Source organism: Neofelis nebulosa, chromosome 2, assembly GCF_028018385.1.
Source record: "Neofelis nebulosa isolate mNeoNeb1 chromosome 2, mNeoNeb1.pri, whole genome shotgun sequence".
NCBI classification, from domain to species: Eukaryota; Metazoa; Chordata; class Mammalia; order Carnivora; family Felidae; genus Neofelis; species Neofelis nebulosa.
Genome location: NC_080783.1, coordinates 192,651,445 through 192,668,229, shown reverse-complemented (window position 1 = coordinate 192,668,229; position 16,785 = coordinate 192,651,445). Strand labels below are relative to the sequence as shown.

Below are 16,785 nucleotides of genomic sequence, written 5' to 3'. Positions count from 1 at the left end.
CCCTGTCCCGCACAATAATTGATGAGATCGTATCATTACTTCTTCAAATGGCCATGGGGGGTGGGGGGCGCCCAGCAGGGCCCCCATCCAGCTGGACGCAGCCACTGCTGCATAAGGCGGCACTACCATCCGACGGCGTGTACTTCTGAGTCTCCTCTGGGATTGCCCACAATTACCCTCCTGGTTGTGGGCACCACTGGCTGGCAATATCCAGCCACCATCCTGCCTTTCAGACCCTTCACTGCATCCAGCTGTTAGAGGAGCAGGGTGAAGGGAGCCTGACGCCCTGTTATTTATTTGTCTCGTAAACATGATTTCATTCTAATTCTGATTTCCACCTGCTGAATGACCCCCACAAATGAGCAGGAGATTGCTATGTTGCTGCAAATCACACTGAATTTGGCCAACTTCAGAAATACTGTCCAGTAGATGCCTTTTCTTGTGAGCCACCAGGTCTTTTGTCATTACAACCCTTCCAGTGAGCAACCCTGGGTTTCTTCTATTCAGTAGTCCTATCACTTCCCCACATAAAACAAAATCCATACAATCCCTGTGGAGACTGGTGTGGATGCAGTTAAATAGCCTTTCGTCACTGACTTCCAGCCCCCTTTCCAATGCACAGATCTGACTTAGGACAGAATAATATATTGCAGCCAACTGCAGCTCGAAAAATGTTTGTTGAATGCCTACTGTGTGCCAGACCCTGTGCCAGGATCTGGAGACACAGCTGGTTTAGGGGCTGACTCTCTGTTGTGTGTATCACAGAGTCTAGGTGCTGGGTTAAAGCAGCATTAAGCAAAGGGTGAACATGAGAGCTGTTCGTCCAGGACTTGGTGTTAGGATCATCACTCTAAGTTTTTCATTAAGTAAAAACTCTTCATACTAGCCTTGCGTGAGGTGCTAGGGAAATAAAGATGAATAAGATAATTCCTATTCCAAAGGAGCTCACTATTTGGGGGTAGAAGAGATGGACAAATAAAGAGTGGACTGCAGTATCATGTGGTATGTGCTGTGTTGAAGGAGAATGTGGGGTCTGGAGGACCCCACCTAACACAGACTAGGGAGAGGTAGCAGGTGTGAGAGAAGCCTCCCCAGAGTATGCGATGTTTGAGCTGAATCTTGAGGAATGAATTAGAGCTTGCCAAGGGGTATAGGCAGTAACGTCCAGGCAGCACATGCAAAATCACAAGGAGAGGAAGCCTGGCTGGTCAGGAATGCTAATTACTGGAGCATCCAAGAAGAGGAATAGGAGAGATGCATCTTGTGAGGGAGACAAGGGTGAAATTATAAGGAGTTTCTTAGCTTAGCTAAGGAATCAGGCTATTGTCCTAAAATGCTGGCATCCAGGAGATCAGCTCGAAGGCTTTTGTTATAACCCTGAAAAGAAATGATGAGGAACCAAACAAAGGGAGTAGCTGGGAGAATAGAGGTAAGGTGGTTCCAAGACACCTTTTGAAGGTTGAAGCTATAGGGCTTGATGAGGCATTGAAAATAGGAGGGGAAGAGAGAGGATAGAATTAGAGATTGCGCCCATGTCTCTGGCTCAAGGGAAAGGCAGATTACAAAGGTTTATAGAATAGAACTGATAATATAACAAGGGTAACAGTAACAATAATAAAATAGTATTTTAAAAGAGTTGCTAATGTGAGAGACTTGGGAGTAGAGCTATAAAACTCCTAAATAAAAAGCCAAGGATAAAGCAATGGGTGAAAAAGTCACATGGAGGACAAAAAGGAAAAAGAAAACTAAATTGAAAAATCAAAGATATTTCCAAAGATGTATATAGAATATCTAAAACAGAAGCAATAATCAAAGACGTAATTTTTTAAAAATGAAAAGAAGAATAAAAGGCAAAGCTTTCTGAGCCAAAATCAAAGCTGAATATATAGATCAAAAAGATTCACCAAGTTATGAATAAAAATAAATACAAGGAGGAATAGTAAAACCTCTCAGTATGGTTGCATTTATGGTTATTTATTCTTATATTTCTAAAAGCTTTTTGCTCTATATTTTTGGATGCAAAGTTATCTTGTGCCTAAGAGTTCTTGAAATTATACTTTCATGGTAAAGTGTACATTCTGTCAGTAAAATGCAAGTTTTCCAGCTCTTACTACCACGTGGGAAAAAAAATGACACCATAATTTCACCAGCTCTTGCTCCCACCCACATGTAGGATCTACAGACTTTCTTAATCTCTTTCTGTTATATTTAGGAGTCCTTGGGTGACAAGGGTTCACATTTGCTCATTAACAAGTTGTCTCTCACAGAATGTTGCCTCTGCACCACGAGGCAGCCACTTACAAGCTCCGTATCTTCTCGGGCCATAATCTCCTATCAGAATTCTATTGAGGACTGCGATGGCTACGTGGTACCTCTGCCCTTCTTTTAGGTTCATGAATGATATTAGTCTAGGATCTATAATGCCTTTTCTTGTCTATAAATGTCTATAAAGACTTTTCTTATAATGCCTTTGTCTGTTTTTGGTATCAGGAGATTGCTCATCTTATAAAATGAGTTGGGAGGTGCTCCCCCTGCCTCTATTTTTTTTTTTTTTTTTTAGTTTGTGGAGGATTGCATTTGGTAAAATCCATCATTGAAGCCATCCAGGCCTGGAGGTTTCTTTGTGGAAAGATTTTGAAATTATGAGTTCTATTTCTTGTATAAATATATGGAACAAAGAGATTTTCTATTTTTAATTCAGTCAGTTTCAATTTGTGTCCATTTCATCTAAGCTGTTGAATGTATTGGTGTAACATTGTTGCCATATCTTCTCCTCCCTTAATGTCTGTAGGATCTGTAGGGATGTCTTCTTTCTTTCATGATATTGATCATTTGTGTCCTTCCTCTTTTATTCTTGATTTAGGCCAGATAATGATTTGTCAATTTTGCTGAACTTTTGAAATAACCATCTCTTGGTGTCAGTGATTTTCTCTATTGCTTATTTTCCATTTTATTGAGCTCCACTCTTTAGTTTCCCTACTTCTGCTTATCTTAGGTTTAATTTGTTTTTCTTTTTCTAGAAAGCTTCTAGCTTCTCTTGGGACCATGATCTCTAAGACACATCCAGACAGAAATCTGGAATAACTGTAGAGCTTATCTTGTTTGTTCCCCTTCTCTAAAGCATCACAGCACCACACTAGCATTATCCAATGCTTCGAAAGAGCTATTTCATATCCTTCATCTAGATCCCTTTACAGTGGGAGGGAAGTCTGATCCTGGTTGCTCCATTACGACTGTAAGTGGAAGTTCCACTGCCCCTCTTCTGGGCATGTATGGGATACAATCATGCATTATTTGTCACGCACCCCTATTTTACCTTGTGCACCAGTGACAATATGCTAAGGCCCTTTAGATGCCAAATCGCATTTCTCTCTTAGATTACTGTAACATCTTCTTAGTGCCTGGTCTCTCTCCAGACTTACTCCATACTGCTCCCAGAGTAATACTTCCAAAACACCAAATTGTATGGTATTAAGTGCAAAGTTGATGTGAATGAATAGCCCTTTCCACATTTTACATTATACTCTGTTATAAGATCTCAAGGTCACCCTGTTGACTTTTTTCCCCTTCGACTATGGTTTGAGGAAAGAATTCATTTAAGTCTTTAATTGTAGTTTCCATGCTTTCCACAAGACTTAGGTTAGAAAAATAACAGAGAATGGACCAAAAGGTGAATCCTGATAATAGATAACACACTGTCCTAAGAAGTGCTTCAACTTTCTGGTGACTATGATTTCCTTCCCACGTCACACTCTTTGTACTTGGCTTCTTTATCCCAAATGATGAGCCACCTAGAATCTCAGGCAAAAAGACTTTTGGCACAGTAAGGCCTGTCATCTCCTAAGACACGCCTAGCCATATCTCAACCACTGCAGTGGACATAGCTTGAATTCTTTCCCGGGAGACCCTCAGCCTCAGTTCACATCTCAAAAGAAATGCTCAGAGATTTCTGAGTCCTACTCAGGCTAAGGCTGGGATTCCCTCTACAGGAAACAAGACTCTTTTTTTGTGTGTGTCTTTATTGCTTTGGATGAAACTTTGCCCAGCTAATGCTGTGGTCCTTGATTTCTTTTCTGTTTGCCTGAAGCATTTGCCCATCCCTTTTTAAAAAATCTATTTTTCCCAACTTTGTTTCAGTTGATTATAAGTAGAATATAGTTGAATTTTATTTTTGTAAAATCTGAAAGTCTTTGTATTTAATAGGGGAGTTTGATGCATTTCTACACATTGTTATAACCAGCTGTTTTGTTTTTTCTTGTCATTTCTTATAGTAACTCTCTTGTTTACTTTTTTACCTGTCTATTGGTAGATGAATTCTATTTTCTTTGCATTTATTTCTCTAATGTATTAGAGGATAAATGTTGGTGCCAATCCCACTATTTATAACCTTGACATTTCTCAAAAATAATTCCTAATTTACATTCTTTTAATTATCAGAATCAAGTGTGGATTGGAATCCTTTGAGATCTTTTTATTTAAGATGGATAGTTAAGCATACTTTTGCTCTCTTCTTTCAACTTCATGCTGCATCTTTTTTTTCTTTCAAACTTGAGCTTTAGTGGTAGATTACTGTATCATATTATTCTCCTTTTATATCACACAAAACTTTTTTTTCCAAGACAAATGTTAGAAATCTGGAGGATACCTAGGCTTTAACAATTGTTTTGATTTACCCGTATTATTCTCATTTCATTGTTCTCTCCTAGGCCTTTTACTTTTCGTGCCATGACTTCTCCATCTTTGAACCCTTAATTTCTTTCATATCTGACTCTTTTGTGGCACAGGTACAGTGCCTTTTGCTCAGCCCTTGTGGCAGAGATTAGTCTCCTATGACTCATTCTCTGTCTCTTCCTTCTTAACAGAACCCTGATTTTGTTGGGGGACAGAATGAACTCCATAAAAAAAAACCTGCCACATTTCCCACTTCCGTTTGCAGATGGAGTGACCAACGAAATAAAATCACAAGTTTCAGGCAAAGCTTCTAGAAAAACTCAAAGTGGTTGGCTTAGTTGAAAACTACATTCTTTTTGCCTTTGCCTCCCCTTCTCCTTCTTGTTTCCTGAAGATGGAAACCACACTAAGGATGATGGAACAGAAGAATAGAGGGAGACTGGGTCCTTGATGATGCTGGTGTGCTACCACTGGCCCTGAATTACTTATCATGAGACTTTGTGTTACAGGAAAAAAATAAATAGCATCCCCCATCTTGCTTAAGCCTCTCTTACTTGGTGCCTCTCTTTTTAGCAGCTAACCCATGATTCCTAGCTTTATAGCAAAGAATGGGAGAAGGACAGGGGCGCCTGGGTGGCTCAGTCGGTTGAGCGTCCAACTTCGGCTGGGGTCATGATCTCATGGTTTGTGGGTTCGAGCCCCATGTCAAGCTCTGTGCTGACAGCTCGGAGCCTGGAGCCTGCTTTGGATTCTGGGTCTCCGTCTCTCTCTGCCCCTCCCCTGCTTGTGCTCTGTCTCTCTATCAAAAATAAATAAAATGTAAAAAAAAAAAAAAAAGTTAAAAAAAAAAGGAACGGGAGAAGGACATTTCAGAGTGAAAAAGCAAGAGCAAAACCACGGAGGTGTGAAAATATGGCAAGGTCAGAGAACAACAGAAAGTCCAGTGCAGCTGGAATCCAGGATATGTGTGGCAAGACAGAGTGACAGAGAACATCAAATATGTAAGTAGGAGGGTGGTGCCCAAACCTACTCCCCTCTAAGGAGCCGGGTAAAACCCAAAGCATGTTATCTTGGCATTCAAAGCCCTTCACCACTTGGTCCCCACTTTTCCGGACTTCTTGGCCACTTCTCCCGTACTTGGCATTCTAGACACATGGGATGCTGGAATTCATGAATTTTTCACCTTCATGTCTTTGTACCTGCTTTTCCCTTCCCCACTTAATGTGTGCTCAGTGCTTTAGACGAAGCCCGGGATTATCCCTGCCCCTGCGCCACGGATCTGACTATAGGGCTCCTCCTCTGCCTTCCCACAGCTTTCCATTACTACCTCTCCGAGAGATCCTCTCCACTCAGGGACTAACTTATCTGCCTCTACTCTGTGATCACCAGCTTCTAAAGGTAAGAATTCTCTCATATTTAATTACTGTGCTCACCAGATAGCAGACAGCCTACTATGTAGCAAATCCTCAATAGGTAGCTGTTCACCGGATAAATGATTGAGTAAACCCATGGGAAGGAAAGCTTTGATGGCAACTTAAGGAATTCAGACTTTATCCTTCAGGCCATAGGGGCAGCGGAATGAAATGGGAGGCATGTGTGTGGTTTTGGAACTCTGCTCCAATGGCCGGTACGAGAGAGAGACCCTGGAAACCGGGAAAGCCCAGAAGTGGGAAGCCTTGTCAGGAGGCTTCGAGCCAGCAGTGCCCAGTGAGGGTCCCTGCCCTGTCCTGAAATGGTTAAGGTGGTCAAGGCACACGCCTCTGCAGAGGAGAAATTTCCCTGTCCTTGCCTAAGTGAATGGCTGGGATTAAAGTGACAGCCCACCTTAGTGATGGCGGCATAATTGGTTGTTCAGCTCTGTCCTTGTCAGAGCGCTGACAGTTCTGCAGATGTCCTGCTCGGCTCTCCAAAGGTTAGCCTCAGCTGGTGCGGCTGTTCATTAATCATTCCTCCCTGACAGGCCTCGGTGCAGCCCACAGCTGCCACACCAGCCCCCGCAGTCCCCGCCCCACCCGGCCTGGCTGGAGGCAGCCTGCAGTCCGCTCCCCCGAGGGGCTGGTCCCCACATGGGGAGACAGGCGGTCTGTGTCCTCTCCACCCCGCCTGCTACTATGTCGAGCGAGAAACACTGATAACGAAATTTCCCCGGGTTCCTCCTTCCCAGAACTAGGGTCTGAATCACCTTACAAGCTATCCTGACATCCGTGACTTTATCGCTCCTCTCCTCCACCCTCACAGAAGCTTCTTACTGAGAGGAGGGCAACCCCAGCCCAAGAGTTCCAGAAAGACAAGAAGGCCAATGGATTTGGGCCACTCATGCTGGGAAGACACAGAGCCTGGCTTGGGGCCCGAACCCTGGGCAGAGAATGTGCATCGTATCCATGCTGTGAATTCCATAAACTGTAAAAGATGCTTGTGAACCACTATTTATGACTCAACACAGAACATGTGTATTTGTGCATAGGCAGACTGGTTCTAGCCCAGGAATATTAAGGAAAGGACTACCCTTCCGCTCCTTGGGGCAGAATAAATGGGCGGCACGCTGAGGAATCTGATTTCCTGGGGCCAAAAGAGTCCAGCCCCTCCCCGAGGCTCTCTCGCTTCCTCTTTCCCTACCAAAGTCAACATGGTAGATGTTGGATGGTGTCAAGATGGTGGATGGGATGCTAGTCTGAGCAAAGAGATTAAAGGAAAGGTTGGAAGTCCAGGTATGGGGAAACGAGAACAGGGAGGAGAGGGACTGGCTCGGGACAGAGCAGAAACTAAAGCCTCAGTCAGCAAATGTGGTCAGAGAGTGGAAGGTGAGGTCTTAGCTAGAACCGTGTGGGTCTGATTAGAAAAATCATTTGCCTAGCCCAAGCCTGAGAATATAGAATGACTTTCAAAGCATCCCCTCCCAGGTTCCAAAATTCCTCAAGACCTCCTCCCACTTTCCCTTCTTTCTCCCTTTTAGTTTTTCCTGATTTTTCCAGGCCCTGATTTTGACGCTGTGACTCATTTCTCCTTTCTCCCTTTGCTGCTTTGTTTGATGTCCTGAATGGATCAGACCTTGATCCCCAGCCAACCAGATCCAGTATTAGGAATTCCACCATGGTTCCCTGCACAGCCTTCCTTCAAGAGTAAAATCATGTTCCCGAGGCCCGGGTCTCAGCTACAGGCTGCCAGTCGGCATGTGCACAATGCAGGAGTCATCATTTCCCCCCATTGATTAGCTGTCCACCCGCAAAGTTTCCAGAGGAGCAAACAAGGACACTGGGATATTAGCATTCAGCTAGTCTTTTGGACTCCAAACCACAAACACCTGCACTTTCTCATCCAAAGACCCTATGTACAGTCTGCCCAGAAACCAAAAGAGTCCAAGCCAAGCTCCCTCAAAAAACTCACACCTGGATACATAAGAGACTTTCCCCAAAGCTTCCTATGACAATGGCCATTTCCCATGTTACCCACCACCTTTTCACACACACCATTCTGCTACATCTTCCCAGAAGCTTCTCAAGGGAGGTAAGACCATCCCCATTTGACACTGGAGAAAGCTGAGGTTTGGAGAGGCTAAGTGACCTGCCCAAGAGCACACAGCTCATATATAGTCACCCTTACACTCAAAACCAACCCCCTGACTTGTTTTGTCTCCTGTTTCATCACACTGCTACTGGCGGGCTTGCTGTGACTTTAAGCCAGCGCTCTTCTAGAGTGGCACCCTTGACCTTTTTGGGCCTCATAATTCTTTGTTGTGGGCACCATCCTGTGCATTGTAAGATGCTTAGCAGCATCCCTGGTTTCAAGCCACCGGATGCCAGTAGCATCTCCTGCCCCAGCTGTGACACCAAAACTGTCTCCAGATGTTGCCAAATGTCCGGAGGGTGGCCCTGTCACCTCCAGCGGAGAACTGCTGTTTTATATCTTCCCGTTGTTTGGCACTCTTTAAATGTTGTCTACCTGAGGCCAGGGGTTGTTTTGCACGTGTGGGCCAGGAATTCCTCACTACATGCGGAGAAGTCAAGAAACATAGCGAGGTCGGACACCCGTGGAAGACCACTGGCCATGGTAATGAAGAACAGGAAGGACATTTGTTGTTTTATTTTTTGTTGTTATGATTTTTAATGTTTATTATTTATTTTGAGGGGGGAGGGGCAGAGACGGACAGAGAGAATCCCAAGCAAGCTCCACGCTCAGTGGAGAGCCCAACACAGGGTTCAATCCCATGACTGTGAGATCATGGCCTGAGCCAAAGTCAAGAGTCAGAAGCTTAACCCACTGAGCCACCCTGACACCCCAAGAGGGGCGATCTTTAGGGGTGCCTGGGTGGCTCAGTCAGTTAAGCACCTGACTCTTGATTTTGGCTCAGGTCATGATCTCAGGGTTGTGTGGTCATCCTCAAGTAGAGTGCCATGTTGGCTCCATGCTGGGTGTAGAGCCTCCTTAAGATTCTTTCTCTCTCCCTCTACCATTCTCTTTCTCTAAATAAATAAATAAATATTTTTTTTTTTACAAAAAAGGACATTTTTTAGCAGAAATCTGGAAGACAGATCCTGGGAGGAAGCATTGAATCAGGCAGCAGAGCCAAGCTTCTGTCTGTCCGTCTATCCATCAGTCCCTCCCTCTTCCATCCACTATATGTCTCTTTACCCATTCTGCAAGTATCCCCTGGTATAAGGTCGGTGGAGGCGTTATATGGGACAAAAAGTCACCATGATTCTTTGCACAGTGCTGTGGGGGGGGGGGGTTGTTGGAGTCTTAGCTCTGCTATCCATAGCACAACTCTTGAACGGATCTCCAAGCTTTAGTGTCCTGAAACTAAGGATAATAATACATTCCTCGCAAAATCACAGTGAGGACATAATGAGCTAATGTATGTGGAAAGTACTTTAGGTGCTATACAAATGTTAGCTATTAGAATGGGGGAATGTCGGACAAGTACAAAAATAACTATACTATCAGGCATTAAGTGTTAAAAGATACAATAAAAAATGAGCAAAAGATTTGAACAAGGAGTTCACAGAAAAAGAAATGCAAATGGCCAATAAATATAAAAAGATGTTCAAACTCACTAGGTATTTAGGAAAATGCGAGTGAAAATGATAACATGCCATTTGTCACCCAGAAGATAGGCAAACATAAAATCTTTGCATGTAACATCTAAAGCCTGGTGGGTGTATGAGGACACAGGCACACCCTTACTTCACAGATGAGCCAATCACCACCTCCTATCTGGTAGAAACTATAAGAATTAAACACGTTGGGGCACCTGGATGGCTCGGTTGGTTAAGTGTCCAACTCTTGACTTTGGCTCAGGTCATGATCTTGCAGTTTGTGAGTTTGAATCCCACATTGGGCTCTGCACTGACAGCAGGGAGCCTGCTTGGAATTCTCTCTCTCCCTCCCTCTCTCTCTCTCTCTCTCTCTCTCTCTCTGCCCGTCCCCCACTGTGCATGCGCATGAGTGCTCTCTCTCTCAAAATAAAGAAACTTAAAAAAAAATGGAATTAAACATGTCATATCTTTTGACCAAGAAACCATGTTTGTGACCCTTTCCACAGAAACATAAGCACCATTGTAAAATATACATACATATATATACATATATGTATATATAGATTGAAGACCAGAAAACATCAAGGGTTGAATAAACATATCGAACATTATGAAGCCATAGGATGAACTAAATATATGTGAATTGACATGAAGGAATGCTCATAATATATTAAGTTTTTAAAAAAGGTAATTGTGTATATACATAGTATGATCCCATTTATTTTTTTAAAGTTTTTTTTTTTAATGTTTATTTATTCTTCAACGTTTTTTATTTATTTTTGGGACAGAGAGAGACAGAGCATGAACGGGGGAGGGGCAGAGAGAGAGGGAGACACAGAATCGGAAACAGGCTCCAGGCTCTGAGCTGTCAGCACAGAGCCCAACGCAGGGCTCGAACTCACAGACCGTGAGATCATGACCTGAGCCGAAGTCGGACGCTTAACCGACTGAGCCACCCAGGCGCCCCGAGGTGCTCTGTTTTAATAGAAGATAAAAGAAAAGAAGTTTATTTATTTTTGAGAGAGAGACAGTGAGAGAGGGAATGAACGGGGGAGGGGCAGAGAGAGAGGGAGACACAGAATCGGAAACAGGCTCCAGGCTCCGAGCCATCAGCCCAGAGCCTGACGCGGGGCTCTAACTCACGGACCGCGAGATCGTGACCTGGCTGAAGTCGGACGCTTAACCGACTGCGCCACCCAGGCGCCCCTAATGTTTATTTATTCTTGAGATAGAGCATGAGTGGGGGAGAGGCAGAGAGAGAAGGAGACACAGAATCAGAAGCAGGCTCCAGGCTCCGAGCTGTCAGCACAGAGCCTGACGTGGGGCTCGAACTCACAAGCTGTGAGATCATGACCTGAGCCAAAGTATGACGCTTAACTGACTGAGCCACCCAGGCGCCCCAGTATGATCCCACTTAAAAAAGAGAAGAAAAACCCTTTATGTGTGTGAGTATATGAATGAATATGTTAGCACGAGCACATACCGGAAGGCACTGGAAGGTGCAGACAAAACAAAGCATTACCCAAGGGGATGCAAGGGTGAGGGGAAAACAGGAGAGGAGAACGCAAAAAATATTAACTTTTTCCTTTACATGTTTCTGTCTTGTTTGACTTATGAGAGTGAGCATTTCTCTTTTGTAACGTGAAAGAAAGCATTGAGGGTCCTAAGGAAGGAGAGGACAAGGGGTAAGAGAGTCTCGGGTGGGAGATTTCTTCCGCCCTGGGACAGTGGCAGGGCTGGACTTGAAAGGGTGAGTCCACCTCGGACCTTCCAGATCCGGGGGAAGGGAGAATCATGACAGCTGAGGAAGAACTGTTCTGACCTTTAGGCCACGGATAAGCTCAAGCCAGTGCACGAGCTGGTTGCACTGTCAGCCCCAGCTGTGCTGGGCTTAATCACAGACAGCAACCGAATGACCGCTGGGCAGCCAGCCCTGGAGGCCGCAGAGTCAAGGATAAGGCAAAGCTCTGGTCACCCTGAGCTTAATCGAGCCCACACAGTGAATGGCCAGCTGACTTCTCCACCCAGCAGCCCCTCGGAGAAAAGAATTGCAAAGCCACTTGGAAAACCTTCCTACTTTGTCTTTACTGTTAAAGAAATGCAAAGGTGATGAATTAGGCAAATTGGTTGATGTCAAGTTGTATCCATCAGAATGATTCAGAGCCTGGAATGAGTAATAGTAATGGAGAATAGCTGTTACTAAGAGTAACCAAATTAGCATTATCAAAAAAGACAAAGGAAAAGCGGGCGGCCAGCAGGCACCCCAGCGCTGAGCCTGTCCCTGCATCTGCACATCCCAGCGACTGCACGGAGGCCCACCTGAAACTGGGGGGCTGCTTCTCCCCTCCAGGGCTCCTTGTGGGGCTGGGGTTTCAACACGATCAAAGGATGTTCGCGTCTATTTTCTTACTTGATTGAATTCTAAGCAGGACAGTGACATCGACTCCGTTTCATAGGATGGATATCAAAGCTTGGCAAAGTGGAAAGGTCTGTCCAGTGCCATGGTCATGTAGCTGGTAGGTACCAAAATCTAGCTTTAAACCCAGGACCCAGGAATCTGAATTTAGGACACAAGTCTCTGTATTTTTTCACAGAAATGCCGTTAAAAAAGGCTAATTTTCTCCCAAGCCATTAGCAATGAAAAGTAGGAAGTAGATGGTACGTGGAAAGGCAAAGGGGGAGACTGTGAAAGACCTCGGGGGGCTGATCACAGCTCCATAGAAACCCCCCCTTCTCGATCCTGCCCAAGGTCAGAAGGGCTTCGTAGCCAGATACCTGGGGACGCAGGACATGCTTAGGAGGTTTGACCTCTTCGGTCTTTTTTTTTTTTTTTTTTTTTTTTTTTTTTACATTTATTTTTTTTAGAGAGAGAGAGAGAGACAGAGCGCGAGCAGGGGAGGGGCAGAGAGAGAAGGAGGCACAGAATGCGAAGCAGGCTCCAGGCTCTGAGCTGTCAGCACAGAGCCCAACGCAGGGCTAGAACCCATGAACCATGAGATCATGAGCTGAGCCAAAGTCAGACGCTTAACCAACTGAGCCACCCGGGGGGCCCCTCTGGTCTTTTGAGCTGAAGGAGTCCTGCCCTGTTCCACATGACCCCAACACATCCAGGGACAGCTGACTGGCCCAGGACAGCCACAAACGATGACCGAGGCCAGATTCCTTTTTTATCAGGAACCTGAAAGGGAAACAAGGAGGAAGCCAGTTGCTAGCAGGGTCGTGGCGGGTAGCTGGGTGTATCCACTTCCTAGGACAGCTCTAGCAAAGTACCACAAACTGGTACTTAAAACAATGGAAACTTGGGGCGCCTGGGTGGCGCAGTCGGTTAAGCGTCCGACTTCAGCCAGGTCACGATCTCGCGGTCCGTGAGTTCGAGCCCCGCGTCAGGCTCTGGGCTGATGGCTCGGAGCCAGGAGCCTGTTTCCGATTCTGTGTCTCCCTCTCTCTCTGCCCCTCCCCCGTTCGTGCTCTGTCTCTCTCTGTCCCAAAAATAAAAAATAAAAAAATTAAAAAAAAAAAAAAACAAAAAAAAAACAATGGAAACTTATTCTCTCACAGGTGCAGAGACTGGAAGTCAGAAATGAAGATGTCAGCAGAGTCATGCTCCCTTAGAAGGCTGGACAGAAGAAGCCAGCCTAGCCTCCTAGCTGCTGGTGCTGGCTGGTGATCCTTAACATTCTTTGGCCCCCGACTGCATTACTCCAGTTTCTGCCTCTATCCTCACATGGCCATCTTCCCTCCAAGTGTCCTGTGTATCTCTGTGACATTTTTTATGGGGACACCAGTGATTGAATGTAGGGCCCACCCAAATCCAGCGTGACCTCATGTTCCTTGATTACATCAGCAAAGACTACTTATAAGTAGGGGAACCTTCACAGGTACCAGGGGTTAGAACTTCAACATATCTTTGGGGGGGCACAATTCATCCCCCAACACTGGGCCACAGTAATAAGGTGGGGAAGGCCTGGGGACAGCTGTCTCCAAGGCCCCCAGAGACACCTTCATCTCACAACTCCTTCCTGCTCCGACCACAGGGAGACTGACGACCAGCACACGGGCCCCTGCGAGAACCCCACTTTTGAATTCAAATATCCCAATGTAAGTTTTCTCCCAAACTTCTCCCTGTGTTTGCGATGGTTTGATAAAGGTTATTCCTTGCAACCAAAACGAGCCATAAATAAAACCAACTTTCGTGTTTATTTTTCTCCATAAATTTGCTTGATTTTATCATTAAAACTCCAAAAGAAGTAAGATGCTTCAGAGACTCCTTTCATTGGAAGCTAAAACATTTCTCCAACATGCTGGCCCAAGCTAGGCACTGTGGTAAGTTTTTTTGTTTGTTTTTTGTTTTTTGTTTCTCCTGCTGAAACAGTCACCTTCTGTTAATGGGATAAGCCAGTATACCCAAGACACCTCGAGGAGACCTAAATTACGATCACTGGTGCCTGGGTGCCTCTTCGGTTAATTGTCTGATTCTTGATTTCTGCCCAGGTCACGATCTCATGGTTTGTGGGTTTGAGCCCCACGTTGGGCTCCATGCTGACAGTGCAGAATCTGCTTGGGATTCTCTGTCTGTCTGTCTCTCTCTCTCTGCCCTTCCCCTGCTTGCTCTCTGTCTCTCTCTCAATATAAATAAATAAACTTAAAAAAAAAATCACTGGTGCATTCCTAAGGGGACTTAGCTTAGACCCAAAAGAAATCAGACCAGGAAGCACAGCTTTCTTTCAGCAAGCCATGAAAATCTGCCGCCAGTGGGGCCAGCCGCCTGAGTCATCACTGCGTGGGAAGGCCTAGGGCCAGCCAGGCGTCCCACCGGCTGGGGTTTGAATTTCTCTGCAAAGTCACACTTCATGCGAGACACACAGCCCCCAAGGAGATGACTGGGGTCAGAAATGGCACTTCTGTTCTTTCTCCCTTGCCTCTCCCGCCTAGACATCCTCGCAGGCAGAGACCTCTCTCGCATCCCTCTGTGCTGAAATTTCCCCCAAGAAGCTGAGGCCCTTGGGGATGATGTTGGTGGTAAATATTCTGACCGAATGTGAAGCGACGGAGGGATAAGAGGCCCTTGCAGTCTGAAGTAATCAGCTGCCGTGACTATGCTAATTATATAAGTTCCAGAGCTTGGCATGTGTCTTTTGAAAAGACAGAGGGCGTGTGTGTGTGTGTGTGTGTGTGTGTGTGTGTGTGAGAGATGTCAGAATGACACAGCTTTGAGGCCCACAGAATCCTCTCTGTGGTCCTTCCCCAACTTCAGGAGGCTTTCTCAGCCCAGCTAAGCACTCCAGAGTACCCCCGACCTCCTGGAAAAAACCCAAATCCAATGCTTACCACAACCCCACCCGCTCCCCTTGCATGAGCTCTGTGCTTTTGTGGACAGTTATGTGCAAATCACAGTGCTCAACCCTTTACAAGTACAAATAACAGACAGAGCAATAGGGAAATCTGAGAAGTGAGTTGGGGGCTGTCACGTGTCCCATGTGCTTTCAAGGCCGTGGGAATCCTCATCTGTGCCCTCAGCATCCCTGCCTCCCAACACGAGGACTAATCCTGAGGCCAGGCAGCAGAAACTTAAGAAACTCTAGCCAATACCCAGGACTCAGCAGCGGCCCTGTCGTGTGAGTCAGACCTTGACCTTGTTTCCCGGTTTTCAGCCATGTACATAGTCCTGTCTCCTATCACAAAGCCACCTGGACTGGGATCCAGCTTATTTGTCCTCTCTCTCCCAAGGAGTGTGGTCCCAGTGAAACTCAGATTAGAGGCCACCTGCCTCCTTCGACCTGCAGACTGGGGAGGAGAAATGGTGGCTACTCCCTTCTGGCCCTTCCCAATCTGTCAGTCCTGCTGCAGTGACCCCATGTACATCCTGCCACATGAGGCAAAACAGATTGCACGCTATGTGGTCAGCACAGAGGTGAATTGTCCCTACTGCCCATTTCAGACCTTTCTTTCAGAGGAATCCAGCAATGAATACTCAACAGGTGGTTGTCAGAATATTTCCCAGGGGGAGAATAAACAGACAACCCCATGCTGTTGGTCCAAGGCTTCTGGACCTAGAAGGGCCCTTAAAATCATCCAGTCCAATGTGCCATTTTATGGATGAGAAAACTGAGACCCCCAACTCTGGACTGGGCAGTGAGGTAAGATCAGAGCCAGAAACGTTCCTCAGTTGTACGTGCTCAGAGCTGTTCTAGAGCAAACATTAGACATACAGCCTATGTTCTTGGGGAGCACAGTGTCTAAAGGACAGACCAAAGCAAAAATCCAATCCAGCAGGGGAAGCCTGGGATGGTGGGCAGCACATGAGGGACTGTGGGAGAAAAAGCAAGCCCCTAGCTCTCTGGGGAGCCAGAGAAGGTTGACTGGGGCCAAGGAATGTGGTTTGCACCTTCAAGACAGTATTTGCCCAGCTTGAGGGGTGAATACAGTACATTCCACCTTTTCATTTCCGACATTAAACCAAACTAAATATGATAACAAATTGAATCAGAGAATTAGTTAGGAAAACTGCATATTGAACAGTCTGAAACTGATGGCATATAAATAGGAAATAGCTTTATTTTTCTCCAACCACTGCCTTTAAACACAAGCTTTCTGATTTCCCCTCCCTGTCCCCTGATACCATCGCAGGCAGAACTCAGAGTTATCCTCTCCCTTACAGTCGTGAGAATGTTTTCTCTTTGGCAATTAAGACTTATATTCAGGTATTAAAAAGTCCAAACTTATCCAAATCAAAACGACCCAAATTGAAACTTCTATCTTACATGGGACTCAAAGCTCCTTCCCCTAACCAAACTCAAGACTCACCCCTGAGTCTGAGAAAGGAGTGTGATGTTCTGGCCATGGAGAAGGGGGTGTGGTTTGCTGCCCATGGAGAAGGGGTGTGGTCTGCTGGCCATGGAGAAGGGGGTGAGGTCTACTGGCCATGGAAAAGGGGTGTGGTTTGCTGCCCATGGAGAAGGAAGTGTGGTCTACTGACCATGGAGAAAGGGGGTGGTCTACTAGCCATGGAGAAAGGGGTTGGTCTACTGGCTGTGGAGAAGGTGTATGGTCTATTTCTCCACTTGTGCTGCTTCTTCTCATG

General features: G+C 45.7%; 1 long non-coding RNA gene across 1 annotated transcript; it reads left to right on the top strand.

Moving 5' to 3' along the window:
• Positions 1-5,619: 5,619 nt before the first annotated feature.
• LOC131504984 (uncharacterized) lies at positions 5,620-14,301 on the top strand. Its single transcript, XR_009258226.1, has 3 exons — positions 5,620-6,069; positions 13,263-14,027; positions 14,196-14,301. It is a non-coding gene; the product is annotated as an uncharacterized LOC131504984 (long non-coding RNA).
• Positions 14,302-16,785: the final 2,484 nt, after the last annotated feature.